General features: G+C 39.1%; 1 protein-coding gene across 2 annotated transcripts in view; it reads right to left on the bottom strand.

Annotated features, from left to right (window-relative positions):
- The window catches only part of LOC146000351 (uncharacterized), a 154,599-nt gene extending 144,522 nt beyond the window's left edge, over positions 1 to 10,077 (bottom strand). For both annotated transcript variants that reach the window (XR_014443494.1, XM_083137893.1), the window contains exon 1: positions 9,997 to 10,077. The gene's annotated coding sequence lies outside the window, so the exon portion shown is untranslated. The remainder of the gene's footprint in view (positions 1 to 9,996) is intronic.
- Positions 10,078 to 26,384: the final 16,307 nt, after the last annotated feature.

The following is a 26,384-nucleotide window of genomic DNA, read 5'->3' on the forward strand; positions in this document are numbered from 1 at the left end:
ACTACCCATGAGTTGAGTTGCCGTCAACTGTTTTTCCTTAAAAGATTCTTTGCACTTAAACACAATTTTTCGTATTAAGTCCCTCCCTCGTATAATCCAAAAACGTTGCTGTAGGACAGCAAGAAGCAATTGTGGTCCCGCATGTAAATGTTTCAAATGTTCATGTTTCACGATGAGCTCTGTAAGTTTATGTTCACGAGGTAACAGAATGGGATGTTTCTTGTCAATTGTCATTTGTGCATTGTGTAAACGTCCACCTACTCTCAGAATTCCCTCCTGGTCCAGGAAAGGAGTCAAATTGAGTAATGGGTTGTTCGAAGGCAAAGGATTCCCTTCTTTCAAATGCTTCATTTCTGTAGGGAATGCTGTAATTTGTGCTTGTTTCACTAACACAAGCAACGTGTGATTAAGTTTGCGTGCTGAGAGGGGTCCAAACTGACGTTCATTAGCACTTCCCTTGGTGTTATGCATAAATCTGAAGCTCCTTGGAGCTTTGATAAGTTTGAATACTTGTTTACTAATAACTCCTCCACCTCGACCGAAGACTGTAATACGAGAAGACCCTTTTTTCTCTCTGTCTCAACCTCAGCTGTTGCTGCTGCGTTGACCATGCCTGTAGGATTGAAGGACTGATTACGTAACCACTGTGGGCCGAAGAACCAAATATCACGTTCGAGCAGGGTTGAGGGAGAAATTTTTCTTGTCGCCAAATCAGCTCGATTCTCTTCACTGCACACGTGGAACCAATTCTCTGCAGGGAGAACGTCGTGTATTTTAGCAACTCTGTTGGCAATAAATGTACGCCAATTAGAAGGAGAAGAGTTTATCCAACACAAAACTATTGTAGAGTCAGTAAATGCACGCATCTCTGTAATGTTCAAATGAAGAGCTTCCTTTATTGTCTGCAGCAAACGTATGAGTAACCCGGCTGAACAGAGTTCGAGTCTGGGGAGAGTCACTTTCTTCAGAGGGGCGACTCTCGTTTTGCTTGCTAAGAGATGCACTTCAACACTGCCGTCGCTGTATGTACAACGTAAATAGGCAGTGGCCGCATAGGCCCGCTCGGAACTGTCACATTCGCACGTTAGGGTTTTTGAAGACACGATGCGCCTAGGCACCTTAATATCCTGCAACTTATGCAACTCCGCCCGAAAACTCGCCATGCAATTTCTAGTTCTGGTGGAAGTAGATAGTCCCAGTCAAGTTTAACTTGCCAAAGTGTTTGCATGAAGATCTTTGCTTTGACAGTTACTGGAGATATCCACCCTAGGGGGTCAAATATTTTCGCGATGTCTGATAGCAATATGCGCTTGGTCAATTGCTCATGAGTTGCAGGTTGCGTCACTGATACTGCGAATTCGTCACTTGCTGGATGCCATTCGATCCCGAGTGCCTTTATATGTTAATTTATGCTCACATCCAAGGGAAAGTCCGTTTCTCGCAAATGTACAGGGATTTCATTCAATACTTCTGAATTGTTCGAGCACCATTTCCGCAATTCGAAACCACCTCTTCGTAGAAGTTCACTTATTTGTTTTTGTAACGTGATAGCTTGTGTTACTGTATCACTGCCAGTCACTAGATTGTCTACAAAAAAGTCTCTCAATGTAATCGCCGCTGCTTCAGGGAAGTCTGCCTCTTCATCGCGGGCCAGCTGTTGTAAACACCTGGTGGCTAAGAAAGGAGCACTAGCCGTACCAAACGTCAGTCTCTCTAATCTGAAGTCTCGTATCTCTTCTTTCGGTGACTTTCTCCACACAATGCGATGATATTCTGCATCATCTGGGTGTATTTTCATCTGTCGAAACATTCTGACAACGTCTGAAGTAAGGGCTATTTGATACGTACGAAAACGTAGCAACAAAGGCATTATGTCGTCTTGTATCTTAGGTCCTACAAGCAACTTATCGTTGAGGGAAACTCCTGTCGTCGTCTTCGCACTGGCGTCTTACATGATCCGTAAAGCCGTTGTGGAACTGTCCTTTTTGATGACACTATGGTGTGGAAGGTAGCAACTGCTTTCTTGGGAAACAGGTAATTCTGAATTCGGAATGACGATCATGTGACCCAAGTCTAGGTATTCCTGCATACACTCAGCAAACTTTTGTTGACGTTGTGGATTCTTGACGAGTTGTTTCTCCACTTGTTTGAGACGCTGCACCGCTAGGGGACGTGAAGCTACCAGAACACCGCTTTGTTCTCAGAAGGGCAATCTCACAACATAACGACCGTTGATGTCACGTTCGTGTGTGTTTCGAAAATGCTGTTCACAAAAGTTTTCTTCTTCGTTGTACAGTTTTACCGATGGCACAGTCTCTATTTCCCAGAAGCGCTATAGGGTAGCGTCCAGATCACTACATGACGCATGATGTGATGACACTGCGCGTTTATTGTGCGGAACGTTAATTCTGCCCATAAGAATCCACCCAAGTGAAGTACTTATGGCCGTTGGTGTACCTACTGGACCTGCGACTTTCTCAGGTCTTAAAAGTAAGGGAACAATATCCGCACCAAATAAAATGTCTATTTTTCCTGGTTTGTTGAAGGACGGGTCGGCAAGATCAAGGTTATGTAGGTGTGTCCACTGTTGATCAAAAGTGAATTGCTGCTTGGGCAAATTATTTGTAATCGTCTTCAACAACGATGGCTTTGGTGGTGTACGTTTCGTTGCCCGCTTTTGACCTAAACTGTAGGTCTACCATGGAACGAGAAGTACCGATACCGGTTGCTGAAATACCGGATATGGCAACACTGACGTGTTTCTTTCGAAGGCCTAATTGCTGACTACAGTCTTCAGTGACAAATGTACACTCAGAGCCCGTATCTAAGTGTGCACGAAAATGCCGAACGTTGTTGTGTCTATCCCTAACGCGCACGGTGGCTGTAGACAAGAGAACTTCCTGCAACGGAATGGCTTTCTTCTTGTTGGCGATGTGGGACGTTACTTGCTGCGTAGAACTGGGATTTTCACTAGGAGAGAAGTGAAGGGATGTGTGGTGCTTTCTAAAGCACACCATACACGTGCGCGAAGTACACTTTCCGACGTTACAATTCGATTTCAAACAGTTGTAGCACAGATCATTGGTTTTCATGAAATAGTACCAATTTTTCACAGACATTTGTTGATACTTCTGACAAGTATGCAACCTGTGGTGTCGGCGGCATTTAACGCACACACTTTCAGCACCTGTGATATACGAATTTACATTCTTCTTTACTTGACGATAAGTGGCCCAAAGTGGGGGTTTGCTGGACATTGGGAGGTTGGAGGTCACCGTACACGCTGCAAGAGCTCTGGCACGCACATCCAGGAACGTAGTCAGGTCCTCGAACTTAGCACTTCTGCATTCTTCAAGTTCCCACTGTTGCCTAGATTCTGCATCCAACTTCTCGGTGGTGTGAAAGACTAATATTGCATCCCAAACCTCTACAGGAATGTCCAAAACCTTCAGCACACACTCAGAAGTGACGTCAATGAGCTTGCGTAATCCTGTGGCCGAGCTTGATGGCACACAAGATTGATTCACCAAGCGTTTAATCGTGCTGTTCACAATCTCTCTCTTGTTTTGGTACCGCAAAACTAGTAGATTCCACGCCTCCTCGTAGTTTGCATCAGTTATTGCGATGGACTGGATTAATAATTTTAATAAGAGAGTTTACCTTCATGGATATAAATTGTACAACCATTTGCCTAAGAAATTGAAAGACTGTAGACTGAACATATTTAAAAATCAACTTAGAAGTATGCTTATATATCATTGGTTTTCAAATCAAATTTGATTAATTATCAATTGTTATCTACATTTTGTATTAGTAATGTATAATACGTACATAATACATTGTAATGTTACATGACGTTTCCTATACCAATCTTGTAATTAGTGTTACATGTATGGTTCTTACAGGAAATAAATCTATCTATCTATCATATTGATCAAAACGAGTTGAATCTAAAAGTTGAGATTTTTACTGAGAGTTAAGTTCATGATGGGCTTCCTATGTGCCAAATTTCAGAATTTTTAAAGGGGACCTATCTGAGATATTTAACCCCAAAAACTGTTAAAATTCAATGAACGGCCATGTTTGAGCCCATGCTGTAAAAAAGGGGTGCATTTCTAAGCACTGATATTTTATTTACAGACACCCTGCAGGCAGGTCTACACATGAAAAAAAATTGAGCCTTAGACTAAACTCCTTCATTAAAAAAATCGGGCTTAAAAATGTAATTTTTTAACTATTGTTACCCCATTTTCCACCATAATTTTCGTACTTATGATGCAATTTCAGGCAAAACATACCTGAATATCATAGGAAGTATACTTCATTAGCTACAAAATGAATTTTGTTTCAGGTCTCTAGCTTTAATGGTTTTTGAGATATTAAGGTTTCTGTATACTGCTACATGAGCAAAAAAAGCCATGCACCATGTTGGAAAAATTGGCTACCCCAGGAGAACTAAAGACAATAATTTTTTTGAACATTGGTTTTGATATCTAGAAACATGTACAAACGTATGTACTAAAAATGAAATTTTTCTAAAATTTGGTTGATTTGACATGGAATGACCCAAAAAGTAAATTTGAAGGTGTGGACATTTTTATTTCTTTGAAAAAAAACGAGACATACATATCCAGGTTGGGCACTCTTGGAAGGAAAAAGTGACACGATGGCGCACATTCCTACACAAATCTAGTGAAAGCAAAAAATGCCTACGTTGTTAGGTAGCTAGGTTTAGTTCTCTTAGCCTGAATAATAATTTGCTATTGTATTTATGCTAATATGAAACCTAACCTAACAGGTCTAACCTAACCTTGTAGGCATTCCTCGTCGAAATAATGAAAGTAACTGTGCGTAAACAATATGGACGTGAACGAATAGAGAAATGCATTGCTTTTAGTAGCAGGAAAAACATTTTTCATTGTATTTATGTTATTGGAACCCAACCTAACCTTGTAAGCATTCCTCGTCTGAAATAATGAAAGAAACTGTGCATGTGTGGGTGGAATTCAGAGCGACAAATCAACTCGAATTCAGCGAGACGAAGGCTCTCACTTATCGCAACTTTGTGTTCTGACATCACGGGAAAGAGCATTTTTATTATAGGCTAGCTTGGATTAGTTCTCTTAGCCCAAAGAATAATTTTTCATTGTACAGGGTGGGCCAAAAGTCAGGTGACAGCATTGTCATAGGAAAGACTGGTGTGTTGGAGGTCCACTTTGGATACATATGATGTTTGGGGGGAGGGGCAAACCCAAGGACACATGTGACCACCCTGGACGCCATCTTGGAATCCGCCATCTTGAACGCAACTTAGGTTTCTTAAATGGAACCATAGGCATGTGGCATATCATTTCCAATTGTTTTTTCGTCAGGAGTTCAATGCCGCAAACAGTTTTGTCCTATCGTGATCCTTTTCCTAATTATGGCCTGTTTTATCTATGCAGGTATCACCGACTGAATGATAGTGCTGACGACCGAAGAACGTGTGGGGATCATCCTCATGTGTGGAAATCGGAGCTCGCGTGTGGTGGCTGCAGAGTTTAATGCATTACACCGCGATAGGGAGCCCATTTCCCACAATGGTGTGGCCAAACTCATCAGCATATTCCGAAAGATGGGATCTGTGGCCGATAAAGCACGCAGTGGTCGGCCGAAAACTTCAACAGATGAGGCAACCACTGTCGTTGCCCTCGCATCCTTCTCCAAAAGCCCCCAACGTAGCACCAGACGTATCGCCCTTGAATCTGAAGTTAGCCGAACGTCCATACGGAGGATACTTGCCGTTAACAAGTGGCACCCATACAAAATTCAGATGCACCAGCATCTGACAGAGGGCGATCCTGATCGTCGGGTACAGTTTGCCGAATGGGCGACGGAGGAACTGGAGACCAACCCGGATCTCCCCTTGCAGGTGTTGTTGTCCGATGAGGCACTTTTTTACGTAAACGGACAAGAGAACAAACAAAACCAATGTTACTGGAGTGACAACAACCCACACTGGATTGATGCATCGCGGATCGTTGGTTCCGAGAAGGTTATGGTATGGTGTGGTATTTTTGGCACGATGAACATTGGCCCATTTTTCATCTTCGGCACGCTGAACGCCGACCACTACCTACGACTATTGGATGAGGAGATTTTTCAGTCGCTTTTGTCGGAGGACGGTTCATACCCAACGTTCTTCCAGCAGGATGGAGCTCATCCCCACTACGGACATTGTGTACGGGACTACCTGGACCAGCAGTTCCCTGGGAAGTGGGTCGGGCATCGGGGACCGGTAGAATGGCCCCCACGGTCACTGGACCTCACGCCTCTCAACTTCTACCTGTGGGGCCGCCACAAGGCCATGATTTACGCCGTGAAAATCTAGAATTTACAGAATCTGGTGCAGAGGATTGTGAATGCCTGTGCTGCTGTGCGTCCAGAGACATTGCTGGCTGTGCATGAGGACTGGAAGAGGCGTGTGGCACAAACCATTGTGCACGAGGGTGGTCATTTCGAGCATGTGTTGTGAGGAGACACAAAGAAGGAAAGACAGGCCATAATTAGGACAAGGTTCATGATAGGACAAAACTGTTTGCGGCATTGAACTCCTGACGAAAAAACAATTGGAAATCATATGTCACATGCCTATGTTTCCATTTAAGAAACCTTAGTTGCATTCAAGATGGCGGATCCCAAGATGGCGCCCGGGGTGGTCACATGTGTCCTTGGGTTGGCCCCACCCCTCAAACATCACACGTGGCCAAAGTGGACCTCCAACACACCAGCCTTTCCTATGACAATGCTGTCACCTGACTTTTGGCCCACCCTGTATTTATGCTAATGGAACCTAACCTAACCTCGTAGGCATTCCTCGTCTGACGTCGGAACACATGGTAGCAAAACTAATGTGCAGACAGGAAGACCCCGAAACAAATGACAGCAACTGTGCGTAAACAATATGGACGTGAACGAATGGAGAAATGCATTGCTTCTAGCAGCAGGAAAAACATTTTTTACATGCAATAATATAATAGTAATCGGAAAAGTAACACCGCAAAATGGAAGTAGAAGGTATGTACTTTCAGGGGGTATAAATTTTGTTAGTCTATTTAGAGGGAAAAAGCAGCTCATGTTCTGCAGTGAGACCCACCACTGACTAGCTTAAATATTTTCACCCTAGTAACAAAGACCTTATGAAAGGGGTGGGGGAAGGAGTTGACTTGCGCTTCAGGTAATGAGATACAGTAGTTTCAAGTAAGGTATGCCTCTGTCAAAAAGTACCAAAATCTAATTTACCAATTCATAATTTCACTAATCACAGCATGGTGGCATATAGTGGTTCAGATCTCACTTTAAACTGTGTAACTCAATGTCGAAAATTCAACCATTAACATTCAAACCCACATATTTTCAACAACTTTCCCCTTTGCATTTTTCACTATCTGCAATAATAATGCAATTATCTATGGAACTGGACGTTTGAATGATCTTGTATTTCTAAGAACTGGGAATGTAAATATCTGCTTCATGTATGGTAATTCAAACAATATTGTGTTTATATTTAAATATCATTTATGTGTATGTTTACTTTTGAATTAAAGTAATTTACCTATCAATAGCTATATGTTATCATGCATTACCTAACCCACCCTGGTACTAGTTTACTATCCTTCGGACACATTTATTTATTTTTACAGAAGAAACTACTTACTGTAATAAGTTCCTGTAGCACTGTCGAACATCGGGAAGGTGTTTTGTGTGATGTGGGAATGTTTCATAGCTGAAATTCATGTTGTTCGTTGAAAATTAATTCTCCGACGTAGAATAGCGTTTGGTGCGTACACCTTCGTACACCATCACGCGTCGTCTTCTTCTTCTTCATGCATCACTCGTCGTGATTGTGTTTTGTTCATGTTCATTGGGTATCCAGTGTTTCGAACTGTCTACGTTTGCAACGAGAGTTAGAAGGATGGTGTGTCGCTAGCCCCACGAACCATTGGCACGTGGTTAGGTTAGTTCGGTTAGGTTAGGCAAACATACGTTAAAATTTGGTGTCATGTTAGTATCAGGATCTAGAAATTGGAAATAATTGCGAACCATTGATGCTAGCCCCACGAACCATTGGCGCTAGCCTCTCGAACCATTGGTGCTAGCCCCACGAACCACTGGCGCTAGCCCCACGAACCACTGGCGCTAGCCCCATGAACCATTGGTGCTAGCACCATGAACCATTGGCACGTGGTTAGGTTAGGAAACATAGTTAAAATTTGGTGTCGTGTTAGTATCAGGATCTAGAAATTGGAAATAATTGCGAACCATTGACGCTAGCCCCACGAACAATTGGTGCTAGCCCCACAAACCATTGACGCTAGCCCCATGAACCATTGGTGCTAGCCCCACGAACCATTGGCACGTGGTTAGGTTAGTTCAGTTAGGTTAGGAAACATAGTTAAAATTTGGTGTTGTGGTAGTATCAGGAATATATATATTTGGTTGTAAAACAAAAAAAATTCGCGAAAATCGACAGTTTCCATTCCGAACACTAATGCCTTATTTTCGCTTATTTTGCAATTTCTAGATGTTTCCCACTTATTCCAGGACGGATAGCCCCAAAAACGATTCACGGATAGCGCCACGAAAGATTACAGTTTTCTTCGTAAAAGATCGCGAAAAAAAAATGTGAAAGAAATAGATCTGATGAACTTTGTTCACGGGCATTTCTTGGGTTCCGAAGGTTGAAACAATGCATAACAATTGAAAATCGAGGAAAGACAAGCTCAACGCGTCATTATGTAGGAAGGTGTACGCGACATATTGAGTGTGAGGCAAGCGGAAAGGCTAGGAGAAAGAAGTACTGGTAATGTGAAAAATTGCTCTTACTTTCATCAAAACAACGTCAATACACCTTTAGGAATGTTCCGCGAAGGAGATACGTAAGTACGAGTGTCGAATATTTTACAAAAGACAAGCACGACACGCGACTATGTAGGAAGGTGTACTCGCCATATTGTGTCTCAGGCAAGCGAAAAGGCCTACCAGAAAGACGTACTGGTAATGTGAAAAATTGCTCTTACTTTCATCAAAACAACGTTGATACACCTTCAGGAATGTTCCGCGAAGCAGATACGTAAGTACAAATGTCAAAAATTGACAAAACGAAAAAATTAGAGGTGTCCGAAGGATAGTAAATTTTTACCGAAATATTTTTTTGAAAATAATTTAAAAAAACAGTTTTTGAAAGAAAATGACTACCAAAATTTTTGATTACACCACCATCAATTGTTTTTTATCTTGGCATAGGCATGTAATATCTTGTGTGAAAGAGTTCTTCAAGACCTTTTCAACAGTGTTGGAATCCTTCTATAGGTGCCATGTTGGCCCAAATTCCTTTTGTTTTATTGCGATTTCATTATGCTATGAATTGAATTTGCTTTTACCAGAAATAACTGAAAGCATCTTGAAAAATATTCAGTTCAGTTGTGTAATTAATAGTGATTGACAACTGATAGAATGTTGTAGCACACTGTTAAAGGTACAGCACAAAAAAATAATAAACTGAACTGTCAACTTCCATTTTTATCCATAATTATTAAATGATAACCACATCAAATCATTTTCATTATGATATTTGCTTATCTGTCAAACCAGTAACTTCAATGAGATTTATTCTAGAAATTACAATTCACTTGAATAATTTGATATGACAGTCATAAAAAAAGAGGCATGTGTCACGCTGATTTTCACATAGTTCTTAGATAATAAAAGAATTTCACTCATACACACACATGCGCGTATAAAAGAAAAAATTATCTCCTCTCGACATACAGGAGCAAAGAGAGGTGAGGTGAACACCCTACGAAGCTGCTTGGTTTGGTTTTCTGAAGTCAAACAGATAGTACAATTCACATCACCATGCAGGTACTGTGATAAAATATGTCAGACAAGTACCAAAAAATTACAAACAATCTATGATAATACGTAACATTCAAAATATAACAAAATAATACGTACATCGGTCAAAACAACCATAACACGTAAGCCATCTTGAAGGGAAACAATGTTGCCTTTTGCAAGTGTTGTCAGTGCGGTGTGAATCGCGCGGAATCGGACTTCTTTTGTTTTTTTTGGGCTCATTTGATTGTGATAAATATCTTGAAGAAACAAATACATGGGGAATTTGATGCTGAACGTGCTGCTATTACATTAGATTGGAAATTACAAAATATACTTTTCATGAAAATTTTCTTGCTCGCTCCGCCCGCAATATGGTTATTTTCTATAATGCATTGTAAATTACTAGGGAGAAGGAAGATCAATTGTGTCCTTCAGTACAATGGCGAAGCGTGACATTTTTGCGTAGTCATTTCATGTACAATATTTGTTTTACACATATGCTATGCAACATGGAGCGACATAAAATAAGAAAACACATATGCAACAAGCTAACACTAAATTGTGTACGTATTCAAAGCTTATTCATAGGGGCATGCATATTTCGTTTTTGACGAAAAAACGAAATTTGAAAAAACACATTGTAGTGTTAGTTTTTCATGTTTTTGAAAGGTGTGAGATGATTTTGTGACCATGTTTTGTCACGAAATAATGCGAAATGAACTGCAAAAAGCGAAATTAACTCTTAAACACGAAATTTGGGGTTTATTCACCGACACGGCACCTTCTGAGGTCTGAATTATCCTGAGAGTTATGCAATTCCCGGAAAATTGATTAATTCTGCTGTTAATATTGGAGAAACAAAAATTTACTCATTTACACAGAAATAAACTTAATACTCGGATAACTACATAAATGGGCTATTAGAAGTGAAATGTTAATTCTGTGGAATAAATGTAGTTTTTAAATCAAATTTAGGATTATATTCACAATTTTAAAACCAAAATGTATTTTTATATGCCACTTTTGATCCAATTTTTCACCGCTATAACACCGATATTTTATTTTATTTACCGCTTTTGAACCCGAAATTGACTCAGTTTTTATACCGATATTTTGCTTTTTTATTTACCAAAAATATGTGCCTCTACTTATTCAATACAAATATACGACACATATTATTTAAATACATTACATCATAGAAAACAAGGAGAATGCGAGCAAGAAAATTTTTAGATCCAATTTTTGCAATTGAAAACAATATTGATTTAATAGGACGCAAATAATTTCACTGGACGCCATGGCATTATCTCTCTTACAACTTTTTTTTCATTTAGATCATCCGGCGCCCATGCCGACTCCCGCCGCCCCCTAGCTACAGCTCTGAACTTGACGAAAATGATAAAAACAGACATTGCGAGCAAAAAAAAAAAAAATTACAAATGTATTTTTAGTTGCATAAAATTTGAAATCGATGGGGGTAATTGCTCCTCTGTGGCCCCCTTGCCCTTGGCTCCATTTTTGTGTGAAGATATATAGAACTGTAATATAATTAAGCCTTGCTTCCATATTAAAAACACTAAGTTGCTGACCAAGGCAGTTTATTAACATATAAAAACACTTAACAGGTAACGTTTCAACCCTGTATCAGGGTCTTCCTCAGACGAGGAACTAAACTAAAATGATGAAATATACTACACACAGAAAGATAACATACACATAGCAGGGTCACTAGCCACACAACAACAAATCAAGTTGACAGTCCTTATCTAGGAAGATATGTGTATGTTATCTTTCTGTGTGTAGTATATTTCATCATTTTAGTTTAGTTCTTCGTCTGAGGAAGACCCTGATACAGGGTTGAAAGGTTACCTGTTAAATGTTTTTATATCTTAATAAACTGCCTTGGTCAGCAACTTAGTGTTTTTAATATAGAACTGGTATAAAATTTTGTCCCCGCCCCCAATAATTCCCATGACGCAGTCGCGTCATGTAACCCCCCTGTGGGAACCCCTGATGAGAACACAGTATTTGAAAGTGTCTTCATTACTTTTGCATTCACGTATTTTTCTAGACGTGTTATAGTCATATTACAAAGAGGCACTTTTCGCGAGCAAACTAGTGTCTTGCGATATTACTAGTTATGGGTTTGAATCCCATGTGAGGAATGGATATTTGCGTGCTGTAGCAAAGTATGACGAGCTTTATGACACCATACAATCAATTTTTGCAATCTGAAATTCTGGGTTCAAATATCGAATGAAGTGGATGCTGGGCTCATCCAAGAATTGCACTTGGGAGGGGCGATTTTCCCGCGGAAGTCCATTCTAACCAATAGCTTTTACATAAACAGTATGTAAAAACTACCCTGGTCTACAGGGATTAACGCGCACAGCTGAAAACAAGGGTACAGGCTCCGAATCCGGGATAAGTAAAGGATGCTAATTATTTTCCTCAATCATTATTATATATCTCCATTGCCGTGATCTACCTAATTAGTAATTACATAAAGATGTGAATAGAAATGGGGAAATGAAGAAACAATGACCTCTCCTATAGAAACATGTCGCCCCTGTTGATGTAAAAATGTATAAATATTACGGGTGTGCGGATACCGACTTCGAGAAATGACTTCCCGACTTTTCGGGATCCCGAGCAGTCGGGAAATACCGAATGGTCATTTTATAAAGTTGTTAATTCTCGACGTTTTCTGCATATCAAGTGTCTGAAACTTATCGGAAATTGTTTGTTTTTATTCCAGAAATGCAAAAACAATCACTTAAGTTGAAAATGACGTGTAGAATTCGAGATTTTAAGAGTTTCGGGAAATTTCGAATATTTCCTGTCCCGAAAATTTCCCGATTTCGTCGGGAAATGGCGAATTTTTCCCGTTCCGAATGTCGGGATTAAAAAAATTTCCCGTCCCGACCAAAAAAATTCTGTCCCGCACACCCCTAATAAATATGCATAAAGCATTAGGGTCACTATTTACTTATTTTTATAATTTTGATTGAGAATGTATATTCTTAGCACATATCCTCAATACAAGCTTGGGAACAAATAATTAATAATAATAATAACTGAAAATCGGTATTACAATATTTATAAAATATTCATAATAACCATCTATAATGATTACACCAATTAAATAAAGGAGAGCTTACTGTATAATACTGATATACAAATGAAATATAAATTAAATATAATGTATGGAAAAACCTAGTCTAAGCTCTTGATTTGGGAGGGGCGATCGCCGTCATCGCGCTCCCCGTGGATCCGCGCCTGATTTAACAAAGTTTGCATAAATACCAATACAGAAAATCCCCCCCCCCCCAAACCCGCCAACCACCTCCATCAAGAAAACGAGAACAACGACGAAGCAAGCATTGGGCGCCTCCAGGACCACTCAGCAACCCAACATTGTTGAGTAGCAAGAACCCTGGAGGCGCTTGCTACCTGGTTGTTGAGAAGGAGCGACCGCGGCTTCACTCAACATAAAATTCTCTCGCTACCTGCGGTCAACTGTCGTCTGCAAGTCTGCTGTCTTCTGTTAGTTGCAACATGGCGCGGCGGAACTAAAAGATGCGTGGAGTAAAATGTATTTGCAAGTTCGATTATGTAGCCCAAGCGCACCTTTAGGACGCGCATCCAATAGCCTTAAATAGTAATAACTTTTTCGCCACTATATTCTCGGAGAATGAGTGATCTGTCAACGGATAATTATGCACTGGCTTCAACTGAAGTATATTTAAAAATACCAACAAAATAACGCAGTTAAAAAAGTAAAGAACCCAAATACTGTTCACAACATTAAGTTGTTTTTTTGGCTAAATCGAATGAGCATGCTCTTGCAAACATGTGTTCAGCTTGAGGTGGAGACCACTTTTTATCTCGCTACTTAAGTTTCGGGTTCGAGGTCCGGTATAGGCATGGATGTTATTTGATTGATTTGATTTATTTTACTGTGCATTTTTATAACTTTTGGCTAATCGCGAAGATGGGGATGAGTGATGATATGGTGAAGGAACAGTCACAAGGAACAGCATGCCCAGGCCGGGATTCGAACCCGGGACCCGGCGTCGTAGCGCGATGTTTAACCACTCCGAGATATTATTTGTGAATGTCCCTTCTTTTTGCAAGAAAAATTGGCATCAAGTATCGAGGCCATTTCCTGGGTGAAATACATACTTTTCAAGGGAGCGTGATATCAAGAAATGCACCGTGTGATATTTGAAAATCCATTGGAAGGAGGATGGTATTACAATAACTTAAACGATGATCATGCAGAGTTAATCATAAAGACAACTAAAAAATGTGGCATATTCATGTATAAACGTCAATTCGTACGTGTTTATTTATATTGCTTTAATTTACATTCTTTTCGCAGCTACGAAAGCACAATCAGCAATTGATAATTTAAACTATATCAAACATTATTGCGTGAAAACAACGTGAGAACACCGTTATACAATCTTGCACACATTTTGCAACTTATACTCACTGTTCAACATTTCTGTTCGTAAGCCAACTTCCGTGGCTACAACGCCAGGGTCACGGGTTTGAAATCCCAGCCTGGGCGTTCTTTGTGGGTGTCCTTTCATCAATTTCATCATATAATCAATCATCCTCATCTTCACGATTAGCCAAAAGTAGCAGAAAAGCGACGATAAAAAACAAAATTCAAATGAAACTATTGTTCTTAAATCGTATTTATTATTGTCCTATTAACAATGGTTGATTTATTGATTTGTTTTATTTTACTTCATTTTCGTGCCACTTTTGACAATTTTGCGAAAATGGGAATGAATGATGATATGATGAAATTGATGAAAGGACACTCACAAGCATTCATTCCCAGGCCGGGAACCACACCACCACGGGTGCCGACCTATTAACAATGGCATGAAACTATTGAGGAATAATGATCCCATTTCAAAGCACATTCTCGAAACTAATCTTTCTTTCACTTATAGTGTAGCGTATGCGTATGTTATATGTATTTTAACAAAGGTTTACAACCAATAAGGTCACACACACACAAAAAGCGTTTCGGGTTCGATACCCGGTGTAGGCACATGGTGGTTCGGATTCCACTTTAAACTGTAGGCCCAATCCAAATTAGCCTACTGTGCATAAAGTGGACTTAAAACACCAAACAAACAAACACACAAGAAGTAGAGTGTTGTGTCAAACTTGCACTCCTATACGAAAAGAATCTTTAATTTAAACACATATATCCTTAAATAAAACTGGCGACAACCTTTCTACACTCAATGTCACTCCTCCATGGTTATTACGTATTATTTTGGAGAAATAAAATTGTAACCACAGAGAATTGTTGTAACCAAAGCTCTCAAATTAGGAATATAACATTTCCCCCCAATTGTATCTCTATAGACAGTAGACACAGATCTAGATCTACTCATGTTTTACTTCGAGATTAACCACATACTTTAATTTGAAATAGCATCCATATATATGTCATCACATCGATTCATAATCCATGAATAGTGGCACCGTATTCAACAGCCCAACACGCCCTGCCATTTTCGCTGCAGACGCCACAAGGCAACGCAATGCGATTTTCAATTGTTTTCGGCTGGAACGTCGCTACTTCTCAACTCTGCATCCAGGAAAGGCCATAAAACTGTGTGACGTAGCAGGTCAACATTTGCTACCATGTTGAGCGATCCTGGAGGCGCCCATTGCGAACGCGCGAATTGGCCAGATTTGGCCAAAACTTCCACATGTTTGGAATGCCTGAATTTTGTGGAAAACTGAAGGGATCTTTGAACTTGATCCCACCCGCAACCCACCATCCACTTTCAAATCTGGTTGGGATAGCTATAAACCGTTCTCATGCCTGGCGTGAGGGTCAGCGACCTTGAGCGGGAGAAAAGCATGCAAGCTTCCTTGCAAATGGATGGCCAGACGCCGAGTTGGAGTTCGGAGGCTGAGGCCGTGTGAGGTTGGAGCATGTTGGAGGCCGAGATGGAGTTCGGAGGCTGAGGCCGTGTGAGGTTGGAGCATGTTGGAGGCCGAGATGGAGTTCGGAGGCTGAGGCCCTGTGAGGCTGGAGGCCGAGTTGGAGGTCGGAGGCCGGTTGTGAAACGTCAGGGTCCATCTTTCCAACCTGAAAGAGAGAGAGTGAGAGAGAGAGCGAGAGAGGGGGGGAGGGGGGCACAATATCCCCGCAGTAAACGCCAAGGTCATTGCTTATACGACGTAATAGCTCACTGTAGTACCATAGATCTCACGACTACAAAAAGGAAATTAAGTTATTCCATACGATGATAATTTTGAAATCTGATTAATGTATTTTCCTGTAAAACATCTCATCTTGCTTGGGCATAAACTCGAGCCTCCTTGTTTTTCGTGGCGGATTTATGAATCACTGTGTAGTAGAATTCTTTCTGATAGTTATTTCTCGATGGATGATCAAATTGTACGTTGCTTCTTCTTGCGTTGATCATATGCAAATATGAATTCTATTGACAGCATAAAAACTCCTCTCAACTGATGCTGTTGTAGCTGGTGTAGTGCAATTTAATTTAACCAGAAACTCCCTTAAAAGCGCTGTCTAAATTTTCGTCTATGAAAAATGCTAACAATTTATACAGGGGGTTTATTAGGGATCTAAAAGTTCATAAAACAGCAATTGCGATGAAAAACGCCCAGTTGTTGACCACAAAAGGTTGTCAATAACGGCAAATTACTTCTGTACCTTCGTTCAGGCGATAAACCATGGTTGGCTTCGTTTTGTTTCCTTTTTCTTGAACTGGTAGATGGGGATATGCCTAGCACAGAAACGTTTTTCTCCACACTATTCAGACTTGTATTCTTCGGAAATAGTTTTCTTTCCCCCAAGTTCTTTTTGCAATATTCGCAGTGACAATAACCATTCATATTGCACTTTAATCCCTGTTCAAAATCTCTGATCACAATTAAACAATTCAGGATATTAACATGTTCTGTTTGTAGGACGTTAAAAATAACAGCAGTGCGAGCAGACAAAGGAGAAAATATTTCTTGAAGCTTTCCTGGCGACGAACGATGAAGAGATTCTCTCGGGCTATCGGCCAGATGAGTTGTGGTAAAGATTCCAAGCTTTCGAGAGCTATCATCATTCTCACTTCTACCCTGAAGATGAGTGACGTTAGCTCTCGAAAGCTTGGAATCCTTTCCACAACCCGAGAGAACGCTGTTCACACCTGCCAGGTCCTCTCAGTTGTCATGAAATATTAGGGGGAAAAAGTCCAATTATTGGCTCCCTGTACTGTTCAACTGTGTTAACTACGCGTGATTTATATCACCACCTGGGTTGTGAAAAGGATGGGATGGTTTTCTCTTAACGATCTTGTGTGTCAAAGTGGATAAGAATACATCGTATTTCATTCATTCCCGGGGGCACCACTAAATCTGTACTTGACCTTAGCAATGCGTAAATAACGCCTTCGGGTACTCGTTCTGGACGGTCTCTTGCAAATCCTCTAAATGTTCCGACGTAACTGCCGACCCGTCAGAAGTTTGATCAATAAATTTGTAATCTAGTTTCTACTTATTGACAATTTTTACATGAACAAATAACCCGTCAGATGTACAATCGGCACTCGCATTTGTAAAACCAATAAATCGTCCCTTATCACAACCCTCCTCCCTATGCACAGATCTGAAGACAGTCGATAATTGGGACCTACGTTAACATTAGATGGTTCGTCTAAGATAATTGAAAGTAAGTTTGATTTCTCAGTTTATTTAAAAATTGTTACATTCACGACATCACTAATTACGTGTATTAGATCATTGCAGTGCATGCTTTAGCTTCACAATGATGGAAATAGCACTCGGGAAAATTTTAATCCTGATGACGTCAGAGAAACCCTGCCGTAAACATGGGAGCTGAAAAAAAACAAAGGTCTTTTATGGCCAAACCTTCAAGCGGTCGTTGGGTGTCTTCCGAGCAGGTAGAGAGATTCGCACATTTTCTGAGATGACCTGGGCCGGCGAACACCATTGCCTTCAATAGGAAACGTAGCGCGAGAGAATAATACTACTAGGCTCTCATTCGGATGCGCTAAACGTAGCGAATCCCTTGAGTAGTTCTAGCTGTTTCGTGGTGTCGCATGGCTTATTTCGCACAAATATGAGAATATTCTGACATTTTTTTACTTCTCTAAAATATTTAAAATGAAGTATTTTTATTATTTGCTAAGTCATCGCCGCATATCCCGATGACCGGACGCCTCGCCTCCGAGTCTTCAGACTGTTGTTGCTAAACAGTTTTGTTTAAAATGTATGAACAATCGTTTTGAGGAAAATGAGTACAGACATGTGAGAGATAATTTATATCATTTTTGCTGTTGGTTTGTTATGATGTGGATGTAATGTATTTAAATAATATACTTACATGTATTAAAGAAACATTGAACACGCGCGTAATTTTGTGTTAACGTGTTGCATATATATTTTCTTATTTTACGTCGCTCCAAGTTGCATATGTGTAAAACATATGTTCTAAATGAAAGTTACACATGTCATATGTACAAAAGGAAATATTCGTCATTTCGGCGTTCAAAAATACAGTTTGTGTGCTTGTTTTCCATTATTAGCTAATGTTAAATTGAAAGTGTTGAAAAATACCAGAAAAAATGCCAATTATAATAATAGTAATAATAATAATAATAATAATAATGCAATTATTATTATCATCATCATTGGTACGTTTATCCTCCTGGTACTCCCCACCCAGACAAAAAATCGTGGTTGCGCCTCTGTGTGTAACCTCTCTCTTTTCACTCTAACCCTCTCATGTTCCATTCTCTCTTTCTCTTCACTGATTTTCATATCCGTATTTTCCCTTTCTCTTCCATGCCTATTTCTTTTGCATCCATGTTTCTCTTTCCATTACGTCTTGAACCACCATGAAAAAAAAAAGGAAAAAAAAGTCTACATTCCACCGCCCCCCCTTTTTTTCGCTCTATAGCAGTAGCAAGATAGAGAGGAGCCAAGGAGGACCATACACCATAGGCGGAGTTCTGGAGGGGGCAGGGGGAGCCTGGACCCCCCCAACTAACATTTTTGTTATGAAGCCATACCGCAAATCTTGATGTTTGGCATGATGGCATGTGCGGTAATTGCGCCGTAATAGCGGGTCTTAGACGATTTGATTGATGTGTACAGTTTGAAGAAAGAAAAACGACTTTGTGTTGAGTCAACAGTTACTGTGGCGTACGCAAGGGGGGGGGTTACGGGGTTTAAACCCCCCCTTGAGCTTTTGAAATATTATGAAAAATGCTGTGGAAAAAATAAAAATTACCAATTTATCACTGTCAAGGAGCTGCGACAGTACTACTACTACTACTACTACTACTACTAATAATAATAATATAATTTGAATTATTATTCCCATGCAGCAGGAGAAAAGGACAGCATTCCAAACACGCGTCTTTAAGAGTGAATGCCTTGAAAATAAACACGAATTCTTGAAAATAATGTAAAAGGGCAACTATGATTTTAAAAAGAAAAAAAGTTGTTTTGTATCTCTGCTGCAACAATGTTCAATGATCATTAATTTTTTTGTGTGAACAATGAGCATTAACTAAAGAAAGTTCTTGGTTCGTTGAAAGCGGCTAATGTATAGACAAAGGCTAGGCCGACAAGAATAACTCAAGTCACCAGTCCACCTTCCCACGGCACGTTTGAATTCTGAATTCAAACGACAATAAGCTTAATTATTGTAAAATGTTTTGTTGGTAATAACAGTGAGACAATCCAGATGTGAATTATCGGGGATATTTATGCGGCGACAAAGCCGGAAAAATTACAACCAATTCCTGGAATCGAATCCGGATCTCCTGCATGGTTGTCAGATGCCCTACTGACCAGACCCCCGCAGCTTCTTGGATGAGTTCCGTAATTTCATTATTTCAAATTTTTTTAAAAAATAAATTTTCTTGTTTTTATGGATTTTCTTCACACTTAAAATGTCTCATCTCGTTAAGTAGACAATTATTTCGTAAGAAAGAAAAAATGCTCTAGAATTTGTTAAAAATCGAATTACTAGAAATTAATTTCGTTTTATAGCTTTCATAAATACTATATTTATGTAGATCTCTACTACTTAATAGTAGTAGTGGTATTAGTAGTATTATTAGTAGTAATTCAACTAATTAATTAATTATAAGTATTATTAATTAATTATGAGTATTATTATTTAATTAAAGTATAATAAAACAATGGTAATGTGAATTTGGAGAAAGTTTTAGATATAACCCCCCCCCCCCTTGATGAAATCCTGCGTACGCTACTGCTGCTGAGGCATCAAAATAACTTTTCAATTTATTTTTTCTAAAATTTCTGAAGCTTATACTATCGTACCGTTTTGCTTCTTTTAAAACTGACAACCAATATACTAATTAATATTTGTTCACTTAAGCGAGGAAATTTAACAATTTCAAATCTAAAAGGCCTAAAACTCAGTGTTTATAAGTTTTTGTTTTTTTAATTTCCGGGGAAAGGACTCCGGACTCCTTATAAACTAGGGGATATTCAATAACCCTCATGAGGGTACATCATATGCTTCTCCCAGAGTGTGCCCCCCCCCCCCCAAAGCAAAAGCTCAAGCCCAAAGCAAAAGCTCAAGCTCCGCCCATGCCATACACCCCCAGAATATAACCAGATTTCCCTTGTTTCATGTGCAGTTGAGAAAGAATACAAAATATAACCCAACAGCAATGCAGGAACACAACAATAACATGTCAATAATAAATTAAATACGCGCTCAAGTTCAATTACCCTTTACTAGTAAATTTTGTACTATGCTAAATACAAATTGCAAATTGATTGATACTGCAGATTATTCTAACACACAACTGTAAAAATTCCTCTATTCTCTTCCTATTAAAAATTTATACATGCACTTTCCATCCAATCGTTCGTCTTTCGGATTGTAAATAAATGTTGCTTTGAGCGAAAATGCCACTTTCTCTTTTCTGTTAAATTCGCTTCGTTGATAAAGTTTCAGAAATATATATTTACAAATTAGCTTTCATATGATGGCAGAAGGTTCTAATACTTTAAACGAATAAAAGCCTAAGGACTGAACAATTTGCTGATATCACACTACCTTTCTACAAGTTATACGATTATAGAGAAGTGCTACAAAAAGTGCTTGAGTTTTCTAAAAAAATAAAAAATATAACCAAAATATAAGTTCATCTTCAAAAACAGACTTCCAGCATCAAACGTAGCAACAATGTACTCCACGTTTCTGTAACTTATCTACTATTCTTCTTCCTTCTGTTGCCCAATCTAGAACTCGTCCTGCCCCTTCTACTATCACCACTATCTTTACGATGATCAACATTTGAACGACGGCTTTCGTTTAATTTGTCCCGACGTTCCACAACCCCAAGGCGTTGTCCGATCTCGGATATTCTGTAACGCCGCATAAGAGAAAGAAGCTGCCTCACTTCGTGTTCTGGAAACTGAGTTACGAGGCTGAGAAGTTGCGAGAGTTCAGATTGCTCGCAGTAGTTCAAACGCATCGTTTCCATGTTGTTCCTATCTTCGACATATCGGTTAGAGCTGAAACATGCCCTATCTTGATATTCTTCACGCTGCTGCATTAATCTAGCAAGTTCTACCCTTGCCGGCGTTTCCTCGAATTGCCAATCCACTAGCGACTTTCTATTTTCATCTCCATACTGCCTGTACTCCTCGTAGTTCGGTAATGGCCTGTGAAGTACAGTTACTACACGGTCTGTTACGTTAAACGTATGCCTAGCAGTTCTGTTCTTTCTGTAGTCTTCAGTCTGACGCAACCATTGGAGAATCTTAGTCCTACTGTCTTCTTTGAAGCTTCTTCTTGGAGTAGACTGTTTCCTCTCTGTTCTGTCACGCAATCTGCTTCTTGATAATGTTCTAGACGAATGCTTATCGTCATGTTGCTTTGATCTGGGAAATTTCACGTCATCACATCTCTCGTCATTCCGTCTGTATCTACGTTTTACCGAAGCACGTTCATCACGTACAGAATTGGTACGTTTGGTCAGTTCATTTTCTTCATAGTATCGTGTAAACCTAAGACGTTCGCTTACATCACGTTCCTTGCATCTTTGTCTTACCGTTAGACGTTCTCTTCTTCCTAGTCTGTCTTCTAGTTTGAGGGGACGACGAACTTCACGCTCCTTATAATGTGTCAAAGAGAGAGATTTCTTCACTTCACGTTCTTCGTAACGCCTCATAATAAATTATGCTTAATATTGCACACCTTTAAAGTATCACACTACTTCACATTATCCTTCACTTCAACAAGTCACCAAGTTCAAGTTGTCACAAATAATATCAGGCTTTTGTTTTTGTGTTACGCGAGAGTTTTGATCACAGATCATAAAGATGTTCTGTCACTCAAAAACATTGAAGCAATTCGCGATTTCAGTTATCTGGTATGCCATCTGGTGAGAATTTTTAGAATTACCAGTACCATGCTTACCAGAGACAAATAAATATAATTATTTTGGCACCACCTATGCGTTCGAGTCAACTCATAGAGCTGTATATTCTTTGTGATTATCCCTTCACCAATATATCATCTAATCGCCAGTTACCATCATCGCGATTAACCTGAGGAACAAAAGCGACGTAAAATAAGAAAAAATGCACGACGTATTTTGTATATCTTTCGACTTTCGAGTATTTTCTTTGTTATTCTCTGTTGTAAAGTGTAAACAAAACGAGTGAACAAATATGTTATCGTTCATGAACAGAATATTTGTATAAATACAATTTAATATATTAAATTTATTTGAAAACAGTCACTCTTGTGCAGCCAAAGGCAAATATAGCGATGGACAATTTGCCTACTAATATTTTCATTCTTTTGTTAATTCTAATGGAATTATAATGATGCGAATTAGATATTGCCCTTTGTTTATTGATGGGGCACACTGACGGAAATAGACAAAGAAAATGGTAATAACAATCCACCAGTGGCGACAATTGGGTGCGAAAACTGAGGGGTTGCAAGAACAGTTCACTTTCTCTTGGTAGGCAAGGGAGCAAAAAGTGGGGTTGGGGGAAGGCGTAGGGCGTATACTGGTCAAGTTCAAAGATGCATACATCCAGCGACGCCCCTTGTGTTTCAGTCCACATCTACCCGTGTTGTCCTCACATACTCTACGCGTAGATTAAATTGACTTATGGTTTTCATTCAGGGGCGTAACATACAGGCTAGCAATGCGGACGGGCCAGAAACAGTGTAAAAAATATTCTCGTATTTCTCATGTACAATTTCTCACGTTTAACTTGCTTCGACATTTTCACCCATTTAATCTGGTCTTTAATAATAAGCACCAGTTTCTTCTTTTCTCCTTACCTTGTATCTCCGATTCGTTATTCCAATACAGTCGGAAACTTCAGAAAGCATTGCCGTCGGCTAAATCGCTAGCTAAAATATGGGGTTGGTCCAAAATTTGAAAATAGAGAGTTCGACGCGTAAGACGTCATTTTGAACTACGTCTGGGTGAAAGATGACTAAATCCCTGGTTATTTTAGAACAGCAGTATTTAATGCTGTTGGGATATAGTTATTACCAGTGGCGACTATTAGGGGGGTGTGGGGGCAGTTGCCCCCGCACTATTCTAAACCTTATATACAAAGGGAAAATAATCTGTCCTTGCCTACCCACTTTTGGAACCCAATCACCACCACTGGTTATTACTCTACAAAAGAGTTGAGGGCATGGATAACAGTAGTTTTTCAGTTTTCGTTCCGAATTTTCTTCAGCTTGAGATAAGGAACTCTGAAGTGCAGCGATTGTCCTGCGTAATGAGTAGAGGATGATGTATCCTCCAAATTTTCTGATTAAGTTCTAAGTTTCAAGAATGCGCTTAAATCTGAAATCACATCTTCCGTACGTGCTTTGGCAAAGTTTCCTCTAGTTGATAACTCTACACTAGCTCCCAGCGTTTTCAATCTCTGCACCACCTTTGGTTTCTTTCTTACTCTTCCCGTTAACTGTCGCTACAGCAGAACGATATTTCTCAAATCGAAGCAAGTAAAGAACTACCTCCAGAGCAAGGTCGTATTTAGGGGGGTCCCCCCCCCCCCCCCGAAAGACTTTTCCAAGTACTAAAATTAAATGCAAAATATATTCGTTTAGTCTTTGTTGTATAATTTCCTCTGAACTTATTGGAAGACAAGGATTGTATTTGGACCATCCGGCTTTAAAGGACACGAAGGACGTATTTATGTGGTCAGGACCCCCTCCTCCCACCCGGAAGACTTATGAAGTACGAAAATTAAATAATGTAAATATACTAGTTTAGAATTTGTTGTATAATTTTCTCAGAACTTATAGGAAGACTGATCATACGGCTTAAAATGAGATTACAAAGAAGATTTATGTATACTACTACTCAACATAATATGCATAAAATATTAATCAGAAACTTACATTTCTCCAACTAGATGTAACATCATTTTTTTATTCGATAAATATTCAATTATTCATCTATGACATTAATTTCATTGCCAGGGCACTTGTTTCACATAAAATATTCCGATCTTAACTACAGGTAAGCTACGTAATGAATATGCGCTGTTGTTACATATCTCTATTCTTCTACAGTCTTTTTACCTATTCATGTAATAATATTAATTTATGTATTGTAATTAGTATTAATTTGATTTAATATATAGTTATTTTAATTTAAACATTATTATTCCTGAGACACTTGGATCAGACCCCCACCCCATCCCCGAAACATATTTCTAGATACGTGCCTGCTCCGGAGTAGGCTAGACTTAGATGCTAGTAAAGTTATAGGATTGTTGACTTTCATTCAATCTACAACTCTACCTAAGACAATGTCTATCCTTTCTGCAATGAGGCAGACTACTCTAAACTAACTTTGGAACTTGAGAGCAATTTGAAGTTAGGTGCTGGTATCTATTAAATGTGACATTGACAATAGTGTATAAGGCAGATGGCGCGGTATTGCAATATATGTGATTACTTTATTTTGCACTCACCTACAGTGCTAGAAAATGTTGGCCGAGAGAAGTGAAAATAGTCAAGTTCACTGTACAACTAGTTTTTGAAATATGAACATTTCAAAATAATATTTTGTTCATGGGACCGCACATGACATGGTGTGGATTTATACATAGGGTATCTGGATTTTTAAATAACTATATTATTATATTTTAATAATTTTAACATGGATTGCTGAAGCAAGGGCGTAAGGAAGGTATCCATTAGAAGAGCTGAAACCACACAAAAACATGAAACCCTAGTAGCTATGTAAATTATTATTTCATATTACAACCAATATTTTCCCCCCACAAAGCTCGAGAGTAAATATTGTTTTATATATAAAAGTCTTAGTTTTGTAACATAAAATTGCACACTCAACCATGTTATCAAGTAATCCACATGGGAATGACTGCAATGGATCACTTGATCCAGTGTCACACATACACTAGCTTGTTCATCACCAGTCAATCAACCAGCCATATCTTTGCATATGAAGTGTACTTTTATTTAGGGTCTAGACACTGCAGAGAAAACTATTGAAGGCAAGTAATTATAACTAAAGATAATGAATGACAAATCTTGAATTCATATGGGATATTTTATTATGATGTAGAAGGTGCTGGAGATATTTTCTGATGATACAAGCAGAGACCTGCAATGCTAACAGGTTGCTGTGCGGGTGCTTTGCTGAAATTATACAGTTTTTGTAGTCTTTAAATGCAAAGATTGAGGATAAATAAAACATTGAGAGGGAAAGCACGAGGCAGAGGTTTCACACAGATATGATCGATTGGTATCCAGAGGAAATTCATTTAAAAAAAAGGATGAAACGCGAGTGTTGCACAAGTCAATACTACGTTAATGTCTAGAAAATATAGAAAACTTGTACACCCAACAGTACAGCAAATAGTAGGCGAATTGTCCATACCATTTTCATTTAGTCTATTCCCCAGAATATGATGATCATGAATTGAAATAAAAATGTCAACAAGCAAAGGACAATATCTGCTTCACATCTACAGAATTCCATACCTTAAAACAACACGATATACAATACAAGAGAATGAAAATGCTGATACACAATTTGCCTGCTATTATCCTTGCTGTTGATTGTACATGATGATTGCTGGAACACTCATATAAACAATATATTTTATCTGAAAAAGCATTTACTAAAAATCGTTCATTTGCAGCATTTTAAAATTTTATTTCAGCCTTTTTATATGTTCACAAAAAATGCAATTACTGAATATATGAGTTGTTAATTGAATTATGGTCTTTCCTAATATTGTCAGAATACACATTGGATTGCCAATTTAAAGCTCTCACATTTTACATTGATCCCCAAAATGACTACACTACAAAGAAATAAAAATGCACTTACTTACAGTCTGGAGTTCTCTACTTCATGGTTTACAATGTTTGGAAAAGAGTATGCCGTTTGGTCACATATTACAAACCTTCAAATGTA

Source organism: Lepisma saccharinum, chromosome 16 (assembly GCF_977018435.1).
Source record: "Lepisma saccharinum chromosome 16, izLepSacc3.1, whole genome shotgun sequence".
NCBI classification, from domain to species: Eukaryota; Metazoa; Arthropoda; class Insecta; order Zygentoma; family Lepismatidae; genus Lepisma; species Lepisma saccharinum.